The 14,467-nt window shown below is 42.1% G+C and overlaps 1 long non-coding RNA gene across 1 annotated transcript; it reads right to left on the bottom strand.

The window, feature by feature from the left end:
• Positions 1–951: 951 nt before the first annotated feature.
• Positions 952–3,605, bottom strand: LOC146796281 (uncharacterized). The gene is made up of 3 exons (XR_014969915.1): positions 3,514–3,605; positions 1,961–2,077; positions 952–972 (listed from the first exon to the last, which is right to left on the bottom strand). It is a non-coding gene; the product is annotated as an uncharacterized LOC146796281 (long non-coding RNA).
• Between the last annotated feature and the right edge of the window lie 10,862 nt (positions 3,606–14,467).

Below are 14,467 nucleotides of genomic sequence, written 5' to 3'. Positions count from 1 at the left end.
TTCAACTACTCCTCTAACAGTCTCTCAAAGGCGATTGACTATCTCCTTTTCTTTTTTTGGAAATGCTGCCACCCTGCCAGTGTATACTACTACTACTATACTACCACCACCACCACCCCAATCATGGCATGTATGAAAAAGGAAACCATCTTCACCATGCAGCCAGTGCTGTGCCACAGTTGGACATAAACATCAAGCACCGGTAAGAGAGAAGTTTGGGGGAGGCAGAATTAATAATGGACATGTTGTCAATGATTTCATTTTCAAACACCACTCAAAAGAATGCATAGACTAGAGGACAGACTGAAAGTACTAGAAGGACCAGTCAATGAGTGAGGTGTGTCCCATCTATCTGTTTGTGTCTTATACAGTCAGCAAATTATTGAAATCAAACACAGGCTATGGGCGGCCATGCACCAGCAAGGAAACAGTGTGATGTAAAACAGTTACCCCACCTACAAAACATTAACAACATTGCATGTAACATAGAAAAATATATTTAATTTACCCTAACAAATAAACTAAACCCACAAAAGCTGACCCACCCACCTCCCTAACCCCAACCACTGTCCACAGTAAAAAAAAGTCAAACGCCAAACGAGTAAAGAACAGGAATTAAAAAAGGGGCAGTGACAGGGACTAACTGGTGGGGCGGGACTGGAGGAGGACACGCATCTGGCGCATCTCGTCCTCTAAATGGGCGACACGGCGTCTAAGGCCGCGGCAGTTGCAGCCACAGTGGGGGGGCCACCGGAGATGACACGGTGGCGGCGGGTAGCCACCAGGCGGTGGCGCCGTACCGCTGGAGGGCGGTGGCTGGGGCCCGGGGCACTGGAGGAGGCTTCAATAGCTGCTGCAGTCTCCTCCTCCTCCTCGGCTAGGACCACCAGCCGCCGGTATTCCTGCTGGATTGCCTCCAGCTTCCGGTGCCGTGCCTTGGCGGCCAACTCATCCGGTTGAGTTTCGGAGTTGCTGTGTATCAAAAAGAAAAAAACAAGACAATTGTAAAATATAGTCTTAATAAAACAGTAGGACAAGGTAATTATTTATACACATAGTGGCATGGTAGAGTAGCACTATAAAATAAAGCACAGTAGTACATAACATTTTAAATGTCGCCCGTCCTTCTTCCTTCCACCTGTCTTACACTTTTTAGTTGAACAGTGCACCAGGTGCTCTTCTCCATAAAACTTTCAAAGCGGAGTTGAAATCAGATAGATGAGGCCATTGGTTACTCAATACTCCGGCTCCTAGTCCTATACCAATTAAAGGGAATTCTAGTCTTCTAGTTCACTCTTCAAACGTCCCCAAGAACTCATACTTACTTACGACATCGGATAGCGGGCGGACTTTGTCCGCCCGCCATCCGACTGCTAAAAAGGGTGGGGGTCCCGTGGGGACAATTAATTAGGATGATGCGCCCGGCACAGTGGCGGGCGCACCCTGTTTTTTTAAATTTAAATTCTGGTTGGCTTTGCTGAAAGCAATGCTAAAATGTTGTGCTGCTTTTCCAAGCACAACATGACGGGCCCCGCACGGAGCCTGTCACGTTTTGCTTTGAAAGTCGGGGGGTACCATAGCATCGGTAGGTACCCTCCATGGGGGCCCCCAAGCATACTCTGCAATGTGTGCATGCCTTTCCGTGGCGGACGGCAATGCCGCCACGCAAAGGCATTCCAAAATACAGATTATATGGCTGGCGGTGTGGTGAGAGAGACACCACCGCCATATTGAACCCTTTTCCGCCTGGACATGTCTGAATATTTTCTACAGGGATGGCGGGAGGTTTGCCCCTGCGGTGACGGCAGGGAATTCCAGCCGGCCCGGCGGGGGCAATACGCCCACCATCCTAATGGGGCCCTAAGTCACAACTGTACAGTATACATATACATACAGTACACCCTTGCAGTGAGTGTGCTGTCAAGTTCAACAATAGTTAAAGATTATGAATCTAACTTACCACCGCCTGCCACTGGTGCTGCCACTCCCCCTACCGCTCCGTTGCTATCTGCAACTGCCGCATCCTCGCCCTCGGCGTCGCCTTCGCTGGCCCCAGCAATGGTGGTCGGTAGTGCGCCTAGAAAACATTACACATTTATTAGGCGTCATATACACCTCCCCCCTATTGATCAGTAGCAAGGTTGAAAAATGAGTTAATACTAACATACATCACTAGTACAAATCAGGTAGTAGTAGAGTAGACACTAATAGTTATATGATCATTGTAGCCTTTGCTTGATTAGCCCTAGCCATGCACATGTGACGTTACCTTTACCTTGCAGCTTCTTAAGACACCTTTGAGCCCACATGACCTGCCTCACACTGCTACTGTCTAGTCTACGCGCTGCGTACAAGCGGTCAACAAACATTAACAAGCCACTTTTTAAGGAAGAACTGGTGTACTACTGTTACTGTTAGTCCATATTGCTTATCCATAGATGCTACACTTTTTGGCACGGCTGAGAAATGCTTGCAAGTTGCAATTTACTAACGCACACCATTTCTTTTTTCGCATTACAGACGCAAGATTCCCTTCTACGAACCAGAGCTTCTGAACGATGCACCAACTACCAGTACTAGGTTCTTCTGAGGTGAGGGGTCCCTTCACTCACATCTTCATTTATAAATGTATATAAACTAAATTGCTATGGGATGGTGGTGCTGCCTTCCACCACTGTTCAGTTATCATGATTTAATTCCCAACTGTATAAGTGTAACAATGTATATTGTTTTAATGTTATTGATTTGCCGGTTGGTGCTGCTAAGAAAACAGTGTACAGACCTTCTCAAATTGAAATAAACATTTTAAACTTACATAGACTTCGTGGTATTTGGTGTGGAGTGGACTAAGTTACACGAGTGAGCAAATTAAAGTAAGGGTGTGCATGTGAATTGCTTCCACGACAGAGGTTGGGTGTGTTATGTTCTGGGTTGTCTACTTGTTGGGTATCTTGGGGGGAGGGTTCCGAGACCTAATAGGTATGACAAGACAGTACTATAGTCAAGCAGTGGAATTGTGGTGGGTGCGGAATTTCTGATTGAGGTGTGCAAGGAAGGTCCAACCTACCATCACCAACATCCTATTTTCTGGTGCAAATGTATGTGCAAGATCCCTACAACAGTGGTATGTCCTATAGGGTATCATATCAAAATATTAAGAAATCTGGTAGGGCTGTTGCTGTGAATTTTCAAAGCCTCAACATCAATAAGAGTAAAAGTAGTACAAGACAACGACCCAACGGATTGTACGAGCTACTGGTGAATATGAGTTTTATATTACAACCTTTCACAAAGAGTGGCACTGGCCAACTGGGCAAGACTAGCTACTACAGTACAGACAGACTGATAGTATGTAGTAGTACTCAGTCATCATAGCGGAAACAGGGATAAGATTTTTGAAACCGTACAGATCGAAGGATAATTGGTGGTAAAAAAAAACACACTATAGTTCGGGAGAAATGGGGCAGTAAAAGTTATGGAATAAGAAATATTATTAAAAACAAGAAGACTTACTGGGGCCAGCAGAGGAGCCCTCAGCGGTGTCCTCCTGGTGGTGTTCCTGTCCCGCCGACTGCCCAGTCCCTGTCGGTCTGCCCCTGGGTGCTGATGGACAGGAAAGATATAAGAAAGAGACAAACATTGATGGATGGTGTCAAACAAATACAATATTTTTCAACAACGGTCAAAAAACACTTATGTAAACAACAATTGCAATAACTACATTGACCGATCTCATCTGGTCAACATATAATATCGGGGGATTCGCAGTTCGACTACTTAAGTTACTATTTATCAACAGTAATCCAGTCTTCCATTCTGATTCCAGAAAACTAAGTTACAACTAAGCCTAAGTAGTAGTACAATGTACCACCCAACCTAGCCCACCTATTCCAGGCATGCCAATTGTACATTAAGTATGCATTTCCACTGTATTCCTCAACAATGTGTATGGTCCAATCATGGAGGACACATGAACATGACTACATTTTTTGTATACACCAAATTTTGGTTTGATTGATGCTGATCTGCTACTGCTAAGTAACTGCTAAGCCTACCTCCACTCATTGAACAAACTAGAAAAGGTTCTAAAGACTGCCGTACTAGCAGCACGTCACGTAACTGAGTGAGGGGGGGCATCACGCATACCACTAACCAATTAGAAGGTCCTTACAAACTACCTAAACCTAAGTATCAATCCGCCCCTATCTATTAGTGACAGGACAAAGTAAGGAGTGGACGTGAGTCACTGTAGCACTACGTAACTTAATTTCTCTAAAATAAACTCGTAAAGAATCACGCTAAGCAAGCGCAAACGCAAAGCTGCAAACAAGTAAGATTAGTAGTAGCGCAGAAGAGCACCTGTGTCATAATCACAGAAGACTTTTAAACGTTATTAACCTGGAATGTATTGTAAGCAGCAACATTCTAGCTGGTTGGAAGGAAAAAAAGATATTCGCAATATATAACATAGAGCAGAAGAACAGACACAAAGTTGTAATAATTAAATAGGTACTCACCAAGCCCCGGGACCTCCACTCCTAGCAGGTCCAGCAGGTCCTGCTCACGGTCCAGGATGTCGGACCACCGGTGCGTCAGCTGTGCCTGGGTGCGCCGGACCCCAGAGATGTGCGACACTGCCCGGCACACCTTCCCCCACCGCTGCCGACGCTCCCGGAGGCCGTACCCGGACCCAGGCCTGCCACCTGCTGCCAGGGTTGAGGGGAGGTGGCGCTGCACAAAGAAAATGAGTGCAGCCAACTCCACCTCCCCAAATAAGGCCCGTGCCTGCACCCCTTGTGGGCGCCGCCTTCCACATGGAAGGCGGTCGCGGCTCTGGCTGCGGCGAGCCCTACCCTTTGACATGGTTCTGGGGATGAGAGACGGGGTGGGAAAGAAAAGGTAATAAAATTAAAAAAGTAATAGGGGGTTGATCAGTGACCAGGTCCTCCTTTTCATTAGTGATTGCCTGGATGTTATTCATGCTCATTCTATATTGAACCTGGAATGACAGTATGGGACCCATCTCTTCATTATTATCAAACATATTTACTTGTTTTGCTTGGATCTTCTTAACCAGTCTATCCCAGTGTCTCTCCCTGCATGCGGCCTGAGCAATTTTGTGCTGCTCCAGGACAGAGGTAAAGGTTCCCCAATCCTGATTTAACATACTGCATGCTAGATAGCCTTCCATAGCACTAAGAGAGGACCTTATATGAGTCTACTCCTTGCTCTGCTCCTTTCATTGGTGTTCAGAATATTTCAATGAATAACCTCTACAACAGGCCTTCAGGACATCCCAGACCACTGATGGGGAAGCAGAACCTACATTAAACTGTATATATTCCCTGACCTGCATATTCACATAATTTATGAAACCGTCATCAAGTAACATCGTCTATCAGAAGTCCAATTATGAGATCGGGCGATCAGAGTAGGTTACTCCACTGGAAAAAATTAAGATAAAAAACTGCGAGCCCTACCCTTTGACATGGTTCTGGGGATGAGAGACGGGGTGGGAAAGAAAAGGTAATAAAATTAAAAAAGTAAGTAAAGGAAATAAATAGGCAATACAAAGAGTGAAAAAGTAGCTAAAAAACAAAAAAAAAGTAGACAAAAACCAAAAATATAGAAGCAGGAAAATTGTTAGAGAAATAATAAGTAATAAAGATCCAAAAAAAGTGGCTATAAACAAAGGATTGAAAAGATTCAGGGAGGATTGAAAATCAGGCCCCAGAACCATGCAATAGAGTGAAAAACAAGATGGCCGCGCCCATTGCGACCACGTGCGCAAGTTCGCGCGATATTTTCTCCCCGAGCAAGCAAAAAGCAACGCGATCAAGTAAAAGCGGTCGCGAACAGGAAATATCGACCGCGAACAGGCGCGAACATGCATTGCGCGACCCGGAACAGGAAGTAAGCATCGCGAGAGGGCGGGACAAGTGAAAACAAGATGGCCGCGCCCGTGAGCAACCACATGGGTAAGTTGGCGACCCGCGATCACGCAAAAAATACCGCGAAGAGGCGGCAAAAAAACTTCCGCGTCTTCGCGATATTTCCAGCGTGTTTGCGGAGATTTTCTGCATTTTCGCGATAATTTGCGACAGTTAATTTCGCAAATTCCTCCCACCCCTAGTTATTATAACGTAAAGCAAGATGGCCATTGCCTTCAAGGTGTAGAGTAGGGCACAGGGCCTGACTGTTGGCCAACCCCGTGCCTAACACAGCCAGACAGGGTGCCCAAAACCCCATGGGTGGCCAGCCCTGTGCCACGCATGGCCTTTAGTGCCCACCACCCATTAGTCACCCAACCACCTGGAGGCACTCCACCCTCAATTTCTGGCCATCCCCTATGTTTGCGCAATGCCCCAAGGCCCCCACAATTTTTTTCATGGTACCATATTACTTCAGCGAATTTTCACGGGAAGCACGATGGGCCTTGTGGTAGTACGGCAGTACAGGGGTGCCGCAATGCGAGTTCCTCTGTGACACCCCGCAAAGCCCTTCCCTGCCCCCTTATTCCTTATTTTTTGTGTTTCCTATGCACAGCGATCGAGTTCCTGAGTCATAAAAGGATGAGTGCAACATTTTCTTCAGGCTGTGGCCAGCCAATCAGATCAGGTGTTTTGAACATGCGATACTGAAGTACTAAGCAGAAGTTCCGCTGTGGTACTGCATTCCTATATATACATACATTTTGTACATTTATTTTTCTTTTTTTTTATTGGAGCAAATGATAAATACATAATGAATATGCCTATCTCGTCACACATAATGACAAAACCCAAGAGAAATTTGAGGAGCAAAGGAATACGCTAAAATAATACAATACTGGGTGCAACTGATCATAAAATAAACGACAAAGTTGAAAGAAGAGAGAAAACTACAAATAGATAAGCGAGGTAAAATAATCATAAACAACCTTAGTTGGTCCGAAAACGACTCAACATACCCCTCATTGCGTCCCAATCACTCCTCAACCTACCCCTGCACATATCATTATCCATCAAAGAAACTGGGTACAAGACCCTCTAAAAGATCACATAAAATTCAACTGAAATTTGATCCGGGCTGGGTGCTTTTCCCCTGGCTAGCTGCCCTACCGCATTCTCAACTTCCAATAGGGATATTGGGCTTTCTACGAAAGATCGCTGTTCTTGGTCAACATGTGTTGATGAAACTGGGAAAAAAATTGATCGATTGCGTCTATTGGAGCCACCCTATCCTCAGTCGAGTTTTTGATATCACCTGCAGAATTCTTTGCTAATAGGGGGTTGATCAGTGACCAGGTCCTCCTTTTCATTAGTGATTGCCTGGATGTTATTCATGCTCATTCTATATTGAACCTGGAATGACAGTATGGGACCCATCTCTTCATTATTATCAAACATATTTACTTGTTTTGCTTGGATCTTCTTAACCATTCTATCCCAGTGTCTCTCCCTGCATGCGGCCTGAGCAATTTTGAGCTGCTCCAGGACAGAGGTAAAGGTTCCCCAATCCTGATTTAACATACTGCATGCTAGATAGCCTTCCATAGCACTAAGAGAGGACCTTATATGAGTCTACTCCTTGCTCTGCTCCTTTCATTGGTGTTCAGAATATTTCAATGAATAACCTCTACAACAGGCCTTCAGGACATCCCAGACCACTGATGGGGAAGCAGAACCTACATTAAACTGTATATATTCCCTGACCTGCATATTCACATAATTTATGAAACCGTCATCAAGTAACATCGTCTATCAGAAGTCCAATTATGAGCTCGGGCGATCAGAGTAGGTTACTCCACTGGAAAAAATTAAGATAAAAAACTGTGATCCGAGATAACCCTGGATTCAGCTGATCCCTAAGGGAAGATACTAATGAGTGGCACACAAGAAACATATCGATACAAGAAAGTCATTTGTATGGGACTATAATGCTGCCATGCATCCACCAGTGCATAAAATGCCATGACCTTTCTTAAAGCCTCCCTGAGATGTTGTTTTGATTTGGGGCTTCACCTCAAAATATTAACCCACAAGGAATCCCGGCCAGGGTGGAAAATAACATTAAAGTCCCTGCAGAGTGTAATTGGTTCAGGCCAGAAATGCAATTCTGCCAGCAGCTGATTAAAAACCAAAGGATCATCCTTGTTTGGCCTGTATACCACACAAACTATGAATGTAACTTTCTGCTGAGAAATTGTCACGATAAACCAACAACTCTTTGTGTCTTTGAGAGTGCTGGTCCCCGAGCATTTGATAACCCAGATAATTCAACAATATGGTTTCAGATCTGAAGAGATAAGTCTCCTGTACACAAATGGTATATGGGCTTAGCCTAACCAACTCTTGCCTAATTAGTTTACTCTTGCTGGGTGCTTTGATGCTGTTTACGTTCCATAACAAAATATGCAGGCATTGGTCATGACTATTACCTTTACTAGCCACTAGTAAAATCAATCCTAGACTAGTTGACACCCCCTAAAAGCTGAAGAGTCCTCCCCTGCTTCAAACAGTAACCACTCTGTGTGACCAAATGCAAGTATTTACCTCCAAATTATTTGCTTACTCACAGGTCCCTGCCCATATTTTCGCCTGTTTCTAGTATACCCCATTACACCGTTGTAACCTAATCTTCTCTTCGCTCAGAAAGCCCCTCCCAAAACATTCAGCCCCTCTGCATCCCACCCCCCATAAAAAGCCTGACCCAGGGACATTGCCACTATCCCGACAAGTGCAAAATGCATTTACTCACCCAGGAGACATGAGGGTCAGACCCCCCACCAGAACTCTCCCAGGACTACCTTCAGTGATCTATAGAAGAAAAGCAAAGGAGTGGAGAAAAGCCCATTTGTTGGTAGTCCAAAGACTGAGAAATGGAGTCAATACAATCATACGCAAGAGCCCTGCAAGAATTGGCACATGAGGAGAGGAGAAGAGAGAAGAAAAAAGAGCCGCTGCAAGTGCCAGCATCTCTCCCTTCGACCCTCCTAGTGAGCAAGATGTTTTAAATAGATGGAGACATCCTTAAGGATACATAAAAAGGGGGACAGAAAGTTCTAAAGAAAAAAGGAAAGAAAGTGGGGAATAAAAGATCAAGAGCAAAGGAGAGAAAAGCGAGTAGTTTTCAAGGAACAATTTGGTATGTTGGATCTAATTGGTAGTCAGTTTTAAGGATTTCCATATTCCCAGCAACTCTGCAACCTTTGCGGCTTCAAAACAGTGGTGTGACCTTCATACTTAATCTGTAATGTAGCAGGATCCATTAGTGAAACTGCAGCCCCCAGTTTCAACATAGCAGGAATCTGTTCACGGAGTTGTCACTGTCGTACCACTGTCTCATAGCAGAAGTTTAAGCAAACAAAAACTCCACTCCGACAACTGTGATTGGGGACCTAGGCTGAGCTGCGTGAAAAATCTCCTGTCGTAAAATAAAGTTGCCAACATAAATCAAAATAGCCTGTGGGTAGCAAGTCATTCTGCATCCCTTACAGGGGAAAAAGAGAAACCGATGGGCTCTTTGAATAGCACTGTCCATGTCCCAATCATGGAAGGCCAGGTAGACCTCCCTGAAGAGACGGACAATATACCCCAGATCATCATCTCATTCTGCTCCTTTTGGAATGACCAGCATTTGGAGATTGTTCTGCCGAGCTCTGTTCTCCAGATCTTCAAGCCAAGATGAATAGTGATGTCATCAGTGATCTCATTTGAGATGTCATCAGTGATGTCATGAGTGATGTCACTGACCATGTCATGAGTGATGTAATATGTGACGTCATCAGCAGTGCATTGCGGGGGCGCGAGTTATAGTTAGCTGAACTAACTATAACGGGGGAATTTCTAGGGTTTTGTACGAGGGAAATGTCCAGCTAACTATAACACCCCTGAAACGTATGGTTTTTACAGTGAATTTCTAAGGTTTTTTAAATGCCAATTCCTAACTATAACGCCCCTGAAACCTTTGTTTTTTTCAGTGAATTTCAAAGGTTTTTTAAATGCCAATTCCTAACTATAACTCCCCTGAAACCTTTGGTTTTTTCAGTGAATTTCAAAGGTTTTTTAAATGCTAATTCCTAACTATATCAGGCCTGAAACCTATGGTTTTTTCAGTGAATTTCAAAGATTTTTAAATGCTAATTCCTATCTTTAACTTATCTCTGAAGATATCATGTTTAATGATTTTGATTGGATTTCTATATTTTTCAAATGCAGTGTGTCAATTTCATTAATTTTTTTTTTAAAAAAATACTTTTTTATCACCATTTTTTAAACTTATTTTTTCAATTAATTCTTTTTAAAAATTAAAAAATATTATTTGAATTTAATGGGTTTTTCAAACATATTTTTTATATTTTTCAAAATATGCTTTTAACTATATGTTCAAAACTTTATTTTATATATATTTTTTCCATGTTTTTGGATCCGCGCACCCTATGCATACCGTTCTCGATCCCTACGCGTTAGCATCCGCGCATGGTATGCGTTGGGTACGTGTTTAGTGCGGGATCGCAATGCGACTGGTACGCGACTCCCAGCCTATATGCGACACGTTCGATGTCGTAATGCGACGTTTACGCGCCTCCGCGATGCATCATTTGGGTCTATGGCGCGGTAGGTGCGCAGATCCCGCAAAATATTTAACATTTTATAAAACATATATATATGTATTTCATGTGAATATTAATTGAAGACAAACTCTAAAGTAGTCTTAAAACTAATATATTTTTACATCTAATCCTATACATTTTTTTAATTCAATTTCACGGATGCGCGCTGGGTGCGTGCTGCGTCAGCACAGGGTGCGCGGATCCCATGTGACCTGCAAAAAAAGAGATTTGATTGGTTCATTACACTTCCGATTCTAACTATTGAAAGACCTCACCCATTTCAATCATTCTTTGAGCTTCTTTGGAGGAACATCTCACACCTTAGACCGAGAAGAAACTTTTTGGGGAAGATTTCGACAGCTGCAATTTTTCTGACGACAATGGCTTCTGCACAGCAGCCACCATCAGAATCAGACCATTTGTCGATGAGGAATTTGTTGTGAAACCTCCACGCCCAGAAAGATACACCTCTGTGGTGTGGAATTTTTTTTCCTTCCCAGAAGGACAAAATAAAACTAATTCAACTAAAGTGACATGTAAAATATGTCAAAGAGTGTTTTCCAGAGGAGATCCATCAAAAAATATACTCTTGTGGGACTGCAAGTATGTTAACACCTGAAGACTCTGCATCCCGTGAACCTGGCCAAGCAGGAATGCAGAAGACTCCGACAGCAGCCTCAGCCAGCAGTGGCAAGCACTTCTGCAGCATCACCATCAAGCACTCACCCGGACATACGTCCAGAATTTGGAAAACTAAAAATTAGTTGCATTAAATGCAACAAACTACTATGTTACGGCGAGCAGTCAATTGAACTAATCTGCCGAGCGCGGCAAAACCACATGTGCTAAACTTGTGTTTATTCTTTTTTTTTGCAGAAGTTGACTGTTTTGTTCCTCCTGTTGTCTTTTTTTCCTTTTGAAAAAAACAAAATTGTTCCAAAAAGTACAAAAAAATTAAAAAACAAAAAAGAAGAAAAATAAAAGTTCTTGTAAGAACTAACTTTCCTGGTTTAAAAAAAGAGCTAAATTTCTTTGTTAGTGTGTGAAAGTTTAGATGAATGTATGTGTAGTACGTAATTGACTGAATGAATGCATTAGTAGCGTATGGTGAATGCATAAGTGCAGAACTATGAGGAAGTGCTGCAGCATCACACAGTAACCTCTTTAACTGCAGTGTGCTGCAGTACTTCCGAAGCACAGGGATGCAACATATGTACATAAATATGTTGCAAATCTATGCTTCTCTCTGCACGGCTGCTTAAACTGCAGCCATGTGGTGACACAGGCACCCTTGCACCATAGTGCAAGGATATCTGTGTCATGTGCTGTTTGTTTTTCTACAGGAAGACACACCTTCCTGCACAAAAACAATGAGAAAATGCATTTTTCTCCTTCAATGTATGCTGTACATTTCAGCATGCATTGAAGATATAAACATGTGGAGAAATTAAAACAATTCTCCTTGTTGTGCTTTCCTACACCAATTTTAGAATGGTGCACCATTCACACACATATCGAGATTTATGATTTCTGATAAATCTAGACATGTGTCTTGTTCTATGAGTATTAAGTGCAATCATGCACAACAACACTTATAGAACACCCTTTCAACACAAAGTGGTCTGCATGATGAGGTTGTATTTACATGGAGTATAAAAAGTGCACAGAGTGCCTTTTCCTCTCTTTGTAAATATGAAAGAGTATCTTCCACAATAACTATGTTACAAAAAGTGACATATTTCCGTTTTTAAAATTCCTTGCGAATGATAAAAGGTAAGCACAGAGTTTTGTTTGCAAAGATGTTCAAAGAAGAATGATTGAAATAATTGCGGTCCTTCAATAGCTAAAATGGGAAATATTATGAACCCCTCAAATCTCTTTTTTTGCAGGTCACATGATATCTGATTATGGTCAGATTTCAAAACTACATAGGTATAAACAGAGTGTTTTTAGAAACATGTTTCAACTTTGTAGCTTCTTGCAGACCTGCTCATTCTGCATATTGAGACTTAGTTAAACTTACCTTTACAGTAATAGGAATACAAAATGGTATACATTTTTTACACATTTTCATTCCAATCTAAATTCATAAAAATTGCATATTTTAAAATTTGGATCTGTGAAAGAAAAGGAAAAAAAAATTATAACATGTAATAATACATTTTTTACAACACAGCATAATTTCCACAAATTTTTTGCCTTTTTTGCTGTTCTCAGAATATATTAAATTTCACTAAAAATAGTGATTTCAATCGTACTCATCACTTAACAGGGGGCAAAAAAAACCAATCTCAAAGATTGTTAAAAAAAAACCAACATGCTATTCTCAATAAAATAAAACAAGATATAAATCACAGATATATAAAATGCATACAGCTAACAAAATTTTATAAGTTTAACTTACAAAAACTGTAAATGTTGTCGCTTTAAAATATTCACCGAATCCAAGGATGAATTTTCGAAGGATGCACCACGCCCACTACATTTTCCTTCAGTGGTGTGGAAATGTTTTACTTTTCTCGAGGGGCAAACAAAGACCAATGCCACCTTCGTCACGTGCAAGATTTGCAAAAGAGTTCTGTTGCGAGGGGATCCTAACAAAAAATACTTGTGCGGCACGGCAAGTATGATGAAACACCTAAGGACCCTTCATCCAAACAATCTTGCACGAGAAGAGTGCAAACAGATGAGAAACACTCCTGTTCTGTATCTGTAAAAAAGAATCACAAATAAATGTATATTAATAACTTTCAAATGTATACTATTCCATTACTGTACAAACACATTTTATATAAAAACTGACTAAGAAACTATAGCCCTGAACCACAAGTGTGGCGATCGTTAAAACACTACAATACTACTTTGAAGCAGTTCATGCCCTAAAGCCTACCTCACTAAAAGACTACATGCTAACTGACTAAATGATTACAGTACTATAAGGAGACACACTGGGTGAGTGACAGGGTGTTTGCTAGAAGTGTATGAATACTAACTAGGGAATTGAAGGTGTGAAAGACAACTGTGTAGGTGATTAGAGGACTGCATCCATACTGGATAGGCATTTAAAGCAGTCCATGTGCTAAGGCCTGGCTCACTGCATGAGTACTTGGGTACTGACTGAATGATTAGAGTACAGCAAGGAGAGTGCCTAGGTGAATTTATAAGTGGCAGGCTTTTCGCACAGGGAATGGATTAGTACTTGGTACTGAATGGGTCACTAGAGGAGTGCAAAGGGAGTGACAGGATGTTTGATGGACTGTATGGATACTGACTAGGGAATTGAAAGTGTGAAACACAAGTGTCTAGGTGGTTAGAAGACTGCATACATAGTGGATAGGGGTTTGAAGCAGTCCATGTGCTAAGGCCTGGCTAAGTGCATGAATACTTAGGCACTGACTGAATGATTAGAGTACTGCAAAGATAGTATCTTGGTGAATTTATAAGTGTTTGGGTTTTGGCACAGTGAATGGATTAGTACATGGTGCTGAATGGGTCACTAGAGGACTGCAAAGGGAGTTACAGGGTGTTTCCTGGAATACTGACTAGCGAATTGAAAATGTGAAAGACAACTGTATAGTATGTTAGTATACTGCATGCATACTGCATAGACATTTGAAGCAATCTATGTGGTAATGTATGGTTCACAACATGAGTACTTGGAAACTGACTAAATCATCAGACAACTGCTAGGTTAGTGCCTGGGTAAAACTTTTAAATTTTCAGTTCTGGCACAGTGAAGAGAATAGTACATGGTACTGCACTTTAGTGTCAAACCCTGACTTATTTTATCAATGCATAAGCAAAGAATAGCTTCTAAAGCTACTAAAACTTGACAACATGACCGTTTTTAAAACAGTTATCTGTCATCAAATA

This window comes from Triturus cristatus, chromosome 10, assembly GCF_964204655.1.
Source record: "Triturus cristatus chromosome 10, aTriCri1.1, whole genome shotgun sequence".
NCBI classification, from domain to species: Eukaryota; Metazoa; Chordata; class Amphibia; order Caudata; family Salamandridae; genus Triturus; species Triturus cristatus.
The sequence above is the reverse complement of the archived record's forward strand: the minus strand, read 5'-3'. Positions and strand labels throughout refer to the sequence as shown.